We start from the raw sequence: 13,036 nt of genomic DNA, 5'->3' as shown, positions 1-13,036 counted from the left end.
TTCCTTCCCCCCCCCCCGCCCCGCATTAGCAATTAGCGCATCAGCACTGAAATGCTTCCTTTTAAACAGCACCCGCTCCATGCCCAGTGTACTCGGTGTGGGTCCAAGCTTTCTGTGAGTGTAGAGGAGTTTGGAGCTGGGTTTTGGGGTCAGGCCTCTCTCTCGCTGTACTTCCTTTATCTCCCAAAGCAGCAAGCAGCACATGCTGTGGCAATGTAATCATTTAATCCAAGCTGGCGAAACCTGTTCTCCAGATGAACGACCGGCATATCGTTTGCTCTGTAGCTCTGCATATGAATGCATTGTTTGTTGGGGTGGCAAGACGTCGCTGCCAATTTTCCATCCCATTTCCAGCAAAGCCCAGCCTCAGCCTGATGGTGAAGCTGCTTCCAGCTCCTTCCTTCTCCTTCTGTACCATGCTCACTGCAGCCACTGTGGTCTGAGAGCTCTCCTTCCCTGGTTGCTCACTGCGGATGCAGTGGGTGCAGAGGTAAGGTACCTGCCAGGCGAAATCAGCCCTCAGAGGAGTGCATCAGGCCGGTGGAGATCAGAACAGGAACGTGTTTGCCTGGGGAGGCAGGTGATACCTGAAAGGGTGCAGCCAAAACTAACAAAGGTGTGTTCGGAGAGATAGGGTTTGATCTTTAGCCCCTGATACAAAACTTAACTTTGGCTGGGGAGGCTGCTGCGCCAAACCTGTCCATGAGGGCGTATCGCTGTTGCAGATTGCTGGGGGATGGATGTGACAGCAGTGCTTTGGAGGGGAACAATTGCTGTTGTAATTGCTGTGGGTTCGCAGGGCAGGAGAGAGGTGCTTCTTTTGTTTTAGGCCCCTAACATCCTCATTTCTGAGTGCCAGACACGAGGGGCTGGTGGCTCGCTGCACAGTGTGTGCTCACCTGTGTTTCCTGAGTGCCTACCACTAAAACAGTGTTCTGTCCCAAGTGTTCTCTTCCAGCATTTCTCTCCATGCATGGGGAGCCTTTCCTGCTCTGCTACGGGAGGCTGCTAGCCCTTGTTTGCAGCTTCTCTGGTTTCAGCTTCCATCTTTCTTCCAGATTTTGTAATAGGAGTCGTCTGGATGGCCAAGGAACAGCTGACCACCTCAACACCCAGCCGATGGCACAGTGGAGGCACATCATCTGTGAGGGGACTTCGCAGCCACTGCTCCTGCAAACAGCACCAGAAGATCTCCGTGTGAATATGCAGTGGTTTTGTTGCTGCCTGCTTTCTCTCTGGTTTAAGGAGGAAGCCCGAGCCTTGGGCTGAGTCTCTTTCAGAGCCAGTTTATGCCCCTTGGATTTCTCGTTCTTGCATTGCCTCTGAGGCAGGATGGAGAGCAGAAAGCTGCTTACATTCAGACTGCATTCCAAATTTCTTCAAAACGACTTTTTCAAGAAAGGCACGTTTTCAGGGCCAGCACCGTGAGGCTGGCTCAGCCTCCAGACCCACTTTCCAAATCTTGTTGCCCAGAATAGCATGTTCTAAAAACACACTGCAGCCCCCCTGCCGTAGCTGGCCCAGCCTTTCACCGTGTCTGTACAACGAGGCTTTCCCTTCAGCTCAGATGGCAGTGGTCTCATGCAGATGGCTGCAGAAGAACCCTTCGCAAGGGCAGTTCTCCTTCGAGGCTTGGTTGATGGCCTCATCTGAACCGTGTGAGGCAAGGAGCTTTGAGGCCCCTTGCTCCAATCTTACAGTACCCCTGTTTGCCTCCTGTTTTGGTCTGTCTCTGATCAATAGCTCTAGCTGGTGTAGACAGCTTTTCATGGGCACATTTTATTGCTCATGGATGATGCCAAATTGATGGATGTGGACATATGAAGTAATCTGGGCAGTGGCTAAATGAGCTCCCCCATGGCTTTCCCAGCATGGCTGTCATGGAGCAATCCCCTCTGTGGGTTATTTCAGTGCTCTGTCCAGCTTTGACCCATCAGCCAGGACTGAAAAATCTGTTCCCGCTGCCACAGTACTTAACACTGCTTTTACTGTTTTCAGACAATGCTTTGGAAACCCTCTCATCGATTTGAATGGGCTTGGGATCCAGCCTGGTGTTCTCTCACATTGCAGAGTTCAGCTGATTTTTCTTGCTTGTTTTTTCTTACACACCTTCAGGATCTGCCCCCGTGCTAAGGAGCAGCCCGTGGGGCATTTGGAGGGCACAGGTCTGGGCATCGCCGTGTTGCCAGCACTGCGATGGGGGAGGCGAGCGCATGTGCACCGCTCAGGGCAGCGCGTGCTCAGGGGGTGGGAAGTTTGGAGGGATCATTAATATTTTATCTTCATTTTAGCACAGCTCAGATTTGTCAGCAAGACACCACAGTCCTGAAACTTAAAGCCTGAGGCGGAGCTGGGAAGGAAATTGCAGAGCTCCTGGGTCTCTGTCTAGGGCTTTAGCAGTGGCTCCAGTCAAACACTCCCCCTTCCTAAAAGCAGAGAGATGTCAAAGTGCAGTGTTTGCATTTGTTTGCATGAAGTCCACTCAGACCTGCCTTCTCATAACTTTTTTTTTTTTTTTGCAAGGGCAACTAATAAGGAAGTGAGCAAATCTTGCTTGAAGTTTTTCTTCTTGCTGGCTCTGTGTCCCACCCCAGGCTCCCCCCAGCAGGTGTTGCAGAGGCGAAAGTCAGCGCCCCTGCAGAGCAAGACGAGAAGCACCCAAAGTCACCTCTTTCCTCCGCATGCAACCCAGAACCCGGAAACTCCTACATCTCGCCCGGTTTGTAGCCCAGCTGTCTGAAACCACAGGCAGCAGGGGTGGATAGCAGCTGGCTGCTCATTGCACTGCAGCCTGGGCGATGGGGGAGATAGTAGGGAGGATCTCTTGGTGCAAGTACGAGCATGAATCCACTGCAGAAATATTAACTCTAGCTGCGAAAGAAGAGGAATATCAAGCAAGGAAGCGAGCACACACACACAAGACTCAGACTCATGCAGTGCTGGAGGGTTTGGTTGTGTCTGAGTTTTTTCTCAGCATTCAGTCTTCCTGACATGGCTCCACTGCTGGAGCAAGAGCTGGGGTGGTGAGGAGCAAAGTGGCGCTGCCAGCTCGAGCCTTACAGGGCGATAGGTGGGGATTTCCTTGAAGCCCTTGTGTCTCCCTGCTAGAGTGCTGAGATCACCTGGGAATCTTGGCTTTCGATGTAAGAAAAAGAGAAAAAAGCTAATTACAAAAAAAAAAAAAAAAGAGACTTGAGCACTCATGAGTGTACAGAAAAATTTAAAAATGGGAAATGCACGTGACCTATAGCTAAATAATAACTGAAAATGTGTTACAGATAACATCCTGGTCTTCAACTTGGAAGTTAAATAGCAAATGCTTTTGGAACTCTTTAAAACCTTGCTTGACACTAGCAGTCTTGAGGAATGTGAACTGGTGTATTGGTTAAACTGCTCGGGAATGGCCTGAATGCAGCAGCTGAAACAGCAGCAGTAGCATTCAAGTTGCCCTTTGGCACTCGAGGCTGCACAGGGCACGTGCTTCAGCTCCCCATTGCCCAGGCAAGTGGAGGCCAGGCTGCGTTGGCCTGTGTTTGCTCTCAGCTCTGCCCCTGGATGGCAGCATTTCTACTGGTGCAGCAAGGAAAAATTGCCCTGGGAAAAAAAGCAGGGGCAGATGAGGCTTTTGGGTACTGCCAGGTTAATGTGTTGGAAGGCAGAGCGACCTGGCATGCCTGCTTGATGACCGGCAGTGCCGCAGCCCGTTGCAGATGGGAGGGGAGGCTTACTGACAGCTGCAGCCCTGTTGCATCTGCAGGGCAAAGAGCAGCGAAAATTTTGTTACTTTGGACACTAACTCATGGCAGCAGGTGAATTTAGCTGTGGCAAATGACACAGTTAATGCTTCCTGCTCCTGGCTGCTCCCTTTAGCCAGAGGTTACTGCAGAGGTGGTAGTGGTGGCCAAAGGGTGTGCTGGTCCCTCATAGGTTAACTCTAAGGCCTTAGGATGAGCTGCTGGTCCAATCCGTGAATATCTCTGTCTTGACATTTTTATTTTGAATGTTAGACCCTGCCCGCAAAGATGAAGCCTTTTCTGGCCTCAGTTTTCAGTACTGCTGCTGTTCTTTCTATCCTCTCTCTTCATTGCCTTGACCATGGGTAGAGGGGCAGGGTCTTTCAGTATCTGCAGATTCCCATCCTGTGTGTGAGCAGTGCTCTGCACAAAACAAGCCATGAGGAACTGGAGAAGCTGCAGGTAAGCATCCGAGAAGTAATGCTGGCCTTCTCAGTGTGGCAGTGTGTTTTGCATGGTTAGGGCGGCAGAAACAGGACTCACGAGTGACGGAGCAAAATCAGCGATTACTATTTGGCAGGAGATGTTTAAACTTTGTCAAGCCAGGCAAGTATCTCCATTGTGGTCTCTGACTCACAATTCAAATATGCTGGGAACATTTGAGGGGGCTGGGTCAGTTCTTCAAGCAGTGGGAAAAACAAGGCTTTAATACATCGCTGCGTAGCTTTGGGTCTGTGCTCTGCTGTTCTGCTTTTCTTTGAGGAAACTGGTGTGGCTGGTGGGGCGGAGAGGGAGGCGTTGTGAAACCACACACACACGCACACACACATGTGCCAGGCCTGATTTTGATCCCTTCTGACAACGTTTTGTACTCCTCCAGCTGCAGTGACGGAGCTGCAACGCTTGTGACCTGCCCTCTCTGAGGTGAACTGAGGAGCAGGCTGTCTGTGGTCGCCACCACATCCCCACCTCTGCTGCAGCATCCTGGCTGAGCTGTTCCATGCAGAGGGGCTCATGATGGAGCACAGGAGCCGATAAAGCCCTGCGGCCACCCAGGGCATGCACCGATGCTCTTGCTGAAGGTGCTTTCTGCCGATACGGGGGGGCAAGGCGGATAGGACCAGGCATCCTCCCCTAGATCCCATTGCAGTGTATGATGCTCCTGCCCACCAGCCCCTGCCCTGATGGCTCCTCATTGTGTCCCCTGCTCAGGGATGCTCCCGGTGCCCTGAGCGTGGCTGGAAGAGGGGTGGCAGTGTGGCAGAGCCGCCACTAGCTCCGCCATGTAGCCAGCTGCTGGGACGCGAGGCTCTGCTCGGCTCGCCTCACAGCCTGGCTTCCTGTGTGTTCTTCCCTGCTATGGTTTTGACCAGAAATTCCATTTTTGACCCGAAAAATCTTCCAGATGAAAATTTAATTAAAAAAGTGATGTATTCCCACAAGAAACTTCAGTGTCAGCAAATAAGCTTTTTTTTTTTTTTTTTTTTTTTTTTATGAAAAGCCATTCTATTCACACACGAAAAATGACATCCAAACTGGCTCCCATTGAGCCCACTGTACAGCATTATACTTGTAAAAGTTCTAGAGTTTTGTTTAATAAAAAATATTCACGATTCACAATTAGCATCCATTAGGCATACGAATCACAAAGAGCTAGTACCACAAGGGAGGTTCTCCTATACTGGACATGGTCCGTCTGTGAGTCATTAAATCATGAACTGTGATCTGTAAATGTTGCTGACAGTAGAGGAGTGGGATGAAGGAGAAGTGGGAGCGTTATCCCAAAGAAGAGGAGTTTGTTCCTTTTGTGTCACAGATTACCTTGCTGATCACAGGCTTCGGCATCATGCCTTTCCACACAGCAAAGGTGACGGTGCTTTCCTCCATCTGATGCGATTTGTAAATATTTTCCTGAGGCAGAGGTCTTTGCTGGCAGCTATTGTTGGTTGCACATTTACTTGGGATCGTCACATGCAGAGAATGACTGTTGGCTTGGGCAGAGCAGCTGCTCCGGGACCGGATGAGACTCCTTGGGATTCAGTGCAACGTACAGAAAGCCTGCTGGTGGCAAGGTGCATGTCCACACAGTAGAACTCTTTGTAAAGCCATTGACAAAGGCCAAATAAAATAACCTGTAGGAAGTCAACAGGGGGAAGAAGCAGAGACAGGGTGTGTGTGTATTTATGTGAACAAAAGAATGATAAACTGTAAACTATGAAATATCTGCTCGCTCATTAATGCGTCTGCTTCTGACTAATGCTGGGGTGTTCCTGCTGCCCAGCAGCCAAAGTGCAAACAAGGGGACAGCTGTGACTTAGTGCCCAATATTTAAACGCAGGGGGACAATTCAGGCCACACACACTCCTATGTAAATACGGCTTATGCAGAGTCATTTCAGACCGGACCTGGGGGCAGTCAGGGCAAAACTGGCCCTTACGTGGCCAGTTCAGGCATCGGGGGCCAGGCATTGCCTTCTGCTAGCCCAGGGAGCCCCTGCTTGCTCCTCAGGACTTGCGTGCACCTAGCTGTGGGCAGAGCTGGCTCCTGATGCTAATTGGACTTTTTTTCTAGCTCAGTAAGTACAATTTTGCATGTAAATGTGAGTGTGGAACAGATCTGGACTCGATTAGCTTCTGAGTCCTTGACAAAAAGCCGTAATTGTTTATCCAGATGATTTTTCTTTGTTTCCCTTTTATTTTCTTGGCACTTAAAAACCTAGGTTTTAATGAGCTCATAAAATAAATAGGTGGGTGTCGATTACAGCGGTATACAAGGCGTGAGGGAAAGCCTTCCCTTCTCCTCAGCAGCAGTGAGCACTGCTCTGATGCAGGGTGCAGCTCCTCTCCCAGCGCCTGGGGGCCTGGTGGCAGCAGGGACACGATTTCTGAGACAAGGCTTAGCCTGGGGCTCCCGTCACAGATGTGACAGACCCGTGACACGTATCATTTTTGCTGGTAGGCAGTGAAATTGGTGCTGGTGTCGCTACCTGGGGAACAGGCTTGCTGGAGGAGGGGCAAGAGAAGGAAATATGAAAAAATGTTGTATTTATCAGGGTAATCTAGTCTAGGAGGACAAGTACTAAAACATTTTAATCACAATCATATGGCTATGTGTCACTGCAGGGCAGAATTCAGGCTGTTTGTATGCCTCAGTTGCACATTGCCACACTTCAACAAGTTTGAATTTATTTTAGGCATAACTTTAACTCTGATTTCCCTGGGTTTATGATGCCTGATCTGGAAATATGTGCAACCTCTCTATGATGTTCTTTCCTCTTAAATTAGGCTTTCCACTTTAAATCCATTTATTTCTGTTGGCTTGGTCATAGCACAGGCTGTCATTTCCTGCCCTGTGGAGTTTGCAGTTTGGATGGACAGGACAGTGCATCAGAATAAAGGGATACAGTAGTAAAAGCAGTGATGGATAGCAAAGGCACCAAGCACTTTCAGGGCTGCTGTGTGTATAGCTCAGTTACTTCTTTAATTGTTCACACCTGGCCATTCACTACATAAATGCATGGCTGCTCTTCATGCACAGGTGCTTTTGTTTGGGGGGCAGGATGAGAAAGTGAAATTTAGTGTCAGGCTGTGGAGGAAATGCTGGGATGCCAGTCCTGAGTAAGGGCAATCTGAGCATGGATTTTTCCCATCGGCGAAATGTGTTGTGGTGGGAAGGGCTGGTGACTTAGCAAGCTCTGGGGATGTCTTTAACATATTTTTTCAGGGGAAGGCTCTTCCTTGCTTGGAGGGAAGCAGTATTTTCCCTGGAGCTGCTCTGGATGTGACTCCTGCCTGTATCCATTGCCTCCTCCCCCAGACCTGAGCTCCTTCCTGCCTGGCTTCTTGCTGCACAGCATCCAGAGACACAGTACATATGTTTTCTCTCTTGTGTGTTTTCACCCCCTCTTTCCCTCACTTTTCCTTCCCATCCACCCATGCCCTACCCCCTGACTAAAGCAAAATTGCCTTTTTTTTTTTTTTTTTTTTTTTTGGCAGCAGGCCTTCCCAGGGGCCCAAGCTAACAGAAGCCTGAGCCCTGACTCTGCGCTGTGGCCAGAGCGGACCAACTCCTTGCTGGCAGATACACTGCCTTAAAGGAGAAGGGATGCTTTCTTTCTCCATCCCCATTTGCTTCCTGGCTCCTGCTGGGAGCAGACTGCTTGTCCTGGACCCAGGGCCACCTGGTCACCTCCCTAAACTCCTCTCTTCCCTGCAGGCTTGTCCATAGCTGTAGAGTTGGTCTCTGAGCCAAACCTCCTGTAGTTAATGCAAGCCTGGCTGTTGACTTCAGCGAGCTTCGGATGAGGCCTTTCCAGGACTTGCAGCTTTCCTCTGGCTCACTTGTCGGATGCCAAGTGATGAGGCTTCCAGGGCTGCTCCTGAGGGATGGCTCCAGCACATACATCTCGCTGTCAGGAAGCTTTTCCTGCTGCTCCGCCGAATTTTTCCCCTTTTCAAATGTCATCCCGGCACTCCTACTTTGCGTGCACTTTCTGTGCTTCTCACTGCCTCCGAGCACACTGGTGCCTTTCTCCCTGCTGCTGAGGCCCTTCCGGTGCTTGCTGGCTGCTGCTCGCTTTTCTTGCACTCGCCGTTGCTTAGCCAGGCTGGGCACGCTATCTTACAGCTCATTTCCCTTTATAAATCAAACCTCCCAGACAGTTTTTTTTTTTTTTTTTTTTTTTTTCTTTGCTTACTCCCTGTGACAACGGAGTGATTTTTTGGGCATCTGCCCCATGGTGCAGAGCATTTTTCCCTCCTGCTCAGGTTGATGAGGTTTCTGGGGCAAAGTCCTGCTTGTCCTTCTTCTGACAGATTTCATGGCTGTGAGGCTGCCGCCTCTGGGCCGCGTTTGGTCTGGGTGGACAATGGCCTCGCGTTTGTGGGGACAGAAGGGAAGGAGAGGCGGCCTCTGCCTCAAGCTATGTGAAGCAGTTGAATATGCCTCATTTCTGTATAAAGCCAGGCCAAACATGGTTCCTCCTGGGGGAAAAAGCAGCACCAGGATAAGTGGCAGCTCTCTCCTTCTCCTGCATCCAACCTCTCTGCTACGGTATCGAGCCAGGCTTTGCTGATGGCTAGGGAGAAGGTGCTATGCAAGAAACAGAGCAAAAAGATGAGGCCCCTCCCGCTCATCCCCCACACTTTTTGGGGTCCCCCTTCCCTGCTGCGAGCAATCCACGTTTCACCGTGCAAGTGTGACCGTGCAGGTTGCCATGACAGCTCCGAGGAGAAACTGGGTCAGGCCTGCAGCTGCACGGAGGGGACGTGCCGCAGTGGCATGGTTGTCACCCCTGAGCCTGCGGAGCAGAGGCCTTCCAGTGCTCGTGAGCTAGCTGGCTGCATCCATTCCTTGTGTCCCGGAAGGAAACAAAGGAGTTGTTAGCCACGGAGTTAACCAAGTTGTAACTTGGTTGCCATTTTAAACTTTGTGTGCCTAAAATTGTTGGTTGTAACCTGCACCACTGCCATGGCAACAGATATGTATATATACTTAAGTATATATAAATATATATCAAATATATATATTTGAAAGTGCAAGGAGAACAACTTTCCTTGGCCATAAGTAACTTGTCAGAAGAGGTGGAGTAAGAACAGCCAGGAAAAGAGTACTGAGGGGGTTGGCGATGCAAGGCCAGCTCAGGCCTAAAGGCCTAAATGCAGGATCCCTTTTAAGTTAAAGCAGAGAATGGAAGGTGCTTTGGCCAGTGAATTTCCTTAAAAAATAGTGGTCTTCATGGGTTTAAGACCACGTTTAGAAGTGTGCCACTGTTTTGATACCGAAGTAGATTTTTGAAAAGAAAAATAGGCTGGAGTGCTCATTGATTATTAAAAGAAAAATAGGCTGGAGTGCTCATTCTCCATCTGGAGAATGTGGTCACAAGCCTTTCAGGTGAGGATGGCTGAGCAGTGGAAAAGATGTCCTCTTTTCCAGCCATTTACCCTCCTCACCTTCTGTATCTCCTTGTCCAGGGTATTACATTCATCTGTTAATTCCCCTTTTCTCCTCCTCCATGCCACTTTCTAGATAAGTGACAGCAATGTCTAGGATCTGGGCATCCTCCTTGGAAATCAAGAGGTTCTGGTGAGGCACATTGACAGCCCCTGTGGCAGAAAACAAATTCACTGCTGTTTCTTTCCTTGTGCATCACAGGTAACAGTCTTTATTAAAGGCAATAGCAGACACCAGAGACCTACTGCCTCGTGGGCCCTGTATTATCAGCAGCTTCACCACAGGAGAGTTTCAGGCTTAACTCTGTCTCTACTCTTGTGCTGAGTAGGCCATTGACAGGTACTAGTGTGACCTGTTTAACAGTGCATCTACACAATCCGTGGTTATTACTGTGTCAGAGATGCTATGTATCTTTGTAGCTTCTTCTCTCACTACCTGAGAGATAGTAGACATGACATATCAATGCATACACCGATCTGCATTTGGTATACACACACATGCAGATCCAGTTCCAACCTCTGCTCCATAAAATCGGTGTTGATTTTAAGGATTTGCTGCTGCCTTTTACAGCCTCTTTCCTGCTACAGAGGTAAGCAGCAGCAGGCTGTTGGCCCTGCGGCATGGCACTCTGCATTGGGTGGCTGGAGGTACACTGAGCCTGTTGTCACCTGCTAATAGCGAGCCAGCCATTGGAAAGAGGCATCTCTCTTTCCAGATTGATAGCAAGAGTTGTGCTGCTAGGACAGTGTGCTGCTGGGACAGCAGTTTATCCAGGACAGTGAAATGATGACCCTTAATTGGGCTTTCTGAGCTCTACCACTGCATGAGTAGTGGTCATGCGTTTGGAAATCAAATTCAGCCTTGGTTAAATCTGCTGGCAGAGGGGGGTGCACTCAGGCTGGAGCAGGCATGGGGTCTCTCTCCATGGGGATGAATGGAGCACCCTGGAGGCATCAAAACGTGCAAATCCTTCCTGCCAGCATCCTCATGGCCCAATTTTCCTTTCCGTCTTGGCCATCATCTCTTCTCCAAGTTCATCTGGAAGTATTTCTTTTAAATGTGTCTAGAGTCCCAGAAGGAAGCTTAATCACTTCAGCATCCTCCTCATGCACAGTGTACCTGGGGTGCCGGATGGCTGAATAACCTCTTATGCACTGAGAGCCATTAGCATTTGAATTAGTGACATGAGGATAACAGGCGATTATCCCATTTAACAGCTGTTGAGTGCTGTTAAAGGGACACTGTCAAGAAGTAGGAACAAAAGTGTGGTTGTTTTTTCTTTTCCAGTAAGGGCTTCCCTGACTTGTATGAATACTAACACCCTCTCAAACATGGTGAAGCTTCCACGGGGACATCTTATAATTTGAAAACCTTGTCCCTGTGCAGAACTGGGAACCTAAATGCAACCAGAGTCTGCTAGCACGTGAGAGTGAGAAAGTGGAACTGTCCCCCAGCAGAAAGGGAAGTGGTCCCCTGTATTTGGGAGCTAGGCTAAGCCAGGAGTAAAGGGAAGCAGTCACAAGCAAGCTGCAAAAAGAAGTGATCGATTCTAGGGGCAGGAAGAACCAGGCACCAGTGACAGCCCCCACAGCAATACAAAGGATGAACAAAACTCTCCCTGAGGATTTGGCTACATCTAGAGGAGAAGCACATCTTGAAAGTGTATGATCTGTCATATGCTGCCACATAAGAAAACCTTTCTGTATACAGAGAATTTTTTTCTAGAGGAGACGAGCAGTAATTATTACAGTTAATAGCCTAGGTGATACTGCAATACAGATAAGTCTCAGCCATGGTCATTGACTCCATATCTCTTGTGTTAAGCAGAAGTCAGGAAATTTGTCCTTGCCATCACAGGGAAGTGTTGTCCACACTCCCACATCAAAGACGTTAAAACATAACTCTCCTCATCTTCCATCCAGTGTTTCAAACATGACTCATTTTGAGGCTCTGCCTTTTATTCTGAGCAGGCTGATGCTGCTGCACTTATAAAGGAATTTGCCCTCTGCCAGATCCCACTGTAATGCTCATGGCCAGCTCTTCAGCCTGTACTCGTTCAGGTGCTTTGCCAGTGCCTGACCACCTTTTTGAAAGCTGGCCCAGACTGCGAATGCTGAGATGGTTGTGGAAAATGGGCTTGCACTTCTCCTCTGAAAACAGCATCTCTCAGAAAACAGAAGTAAAAGCCCAGGCTGAAGGTAAAGGGACATACCAACGTGGGCAAAGTGAACAGTCTGTTTTGTTCCCATGTGAAGCCTGTGGAAGGGCAGAAGTGCTGTGCTGGATTAAGGCAGCAGCAAGCAGCCTGTTTTGGGCAGTGCTGAGCACCCCAGGGCTTTCAGGCCAAGACAAAAAGCTTCATATCAGACACTTAAGGGTTTGGTTGCCTGCAGGGGGACCTTCTTCCTAACCATCATGCAGTGTCTGGTGCCATATTATGAAACCTGAGGGCTCATGTCTAACTGGCAAAGCTATGACTGTCCATCTGCATGTGATGCCCTGTGCTGGGTCCTAAGCCTGTGGCATGAGGTGTGTCTTGGGGCAGGTTGTCTGTGCAGTCTAAGAAAAACAGTTAAAGCTGGTGAAGTTGTCTCTGGGCCATAAGAAATGGACAGACAGAAATGTTTTACTAGCCTTTTCTGTAGAAGGTTGTAGGTTGTTTTGACCTCCCCTAGTCTTGAGTGTGTTCAGTCTTCTATAACAAGCCATGCGAGATGGCCTATGGTGTAAAAGATTTTTCCACAAGTCCTTTCCACCTCTTTCCACACCATTTTTGTAATCTCTCTTTGTAATCTCTTCTTTCTCTTGTAGCTAACATCCTTTGAGATGGGTGCAGTGGCAACACCTGAGCACAGGCGAGGCTGTAGAAACATTATAAAGATAAATAACATTCCTCCTATTAAGTCCTCCCTAATTATTTTTACCCTCTGTAGTGACCACTTACGGCCTAAACAATGGAAGCGTTATTTCCCTTACAAAGTAGTGGTAGTAGCAAAGATGGAGATGCCTGTTTTTAATATTGCTTGTTCCTAAGCAGACCTTTTCCATACCGTCCTTACCACTTATCTGACCATTAAATCTGCGAATACATGCAAGTGGTATTTACTGTGTTGTTACATGTACCTAGAGGCAGATGGTGAGCTAGTACCAAAGCTCATGTTTTTGTACCTTTATGCAACATCTTGGGAGCTGGATTAAATCTCTGCTGTAGTCGGGGCTTCACAGGGGCCTCTGCATGCATCCAGGACCTGGACTGAAAGGTCCCAACCTTGCCAAGATCTAAGCCCATCTTAAACCGAACTTGCTACGTGCCTTGAAATCTAAGCCCTTTCCTGCGCTCTCTCTCCTGA

General features: G+C 49.0%; 2 long non-coding RNA genes across 2 annotated transcripts in view; both read left to right on the top strand.

The window, feature by feature from the left end:
- LOC310895213 overlaps positions 1-13,036 on the top strand; it is a 52,868-nt gene that overhangs the window by 39,651 nt on the left and 181 nt on the right. The window contains exon 7 of the long non-coding RNA XR_014580539.1: positions 1,059-6,309. This is a non-coding gene — a long non-coding RNA (uncharacterized lncRNA). The remainder of the gene's footprint in view (positions 1-1,058; positions 6,310-13,036) is intronic.
- Positions 6,333-13,031, top strand: LOC310895216. The gene is made up of 3 exons (XR_014580544.1): positions 6,333-7,351; positions 7,458-7,601; positions 7,730-13,031. It is a non-coding gene; the product is annotated as an uncharacterized lncRNA (long non-coding RNA).

This window comes from Anser anser (assembly GCF_964211835.1).
Source record: "Anser anser genome assembly, chromosome: 2".
Taxonomy (NCBI): domain Eukaryota; kingdom Metazoa; phylum Chordata; class Aves; order Anseriformes; family Anatidae; genus Anser; species Anser anser.
Note: the sequence above shows the minus strand (reverse complement) of the source record. Positions and strands in the feature narration are given on the sequence as shown.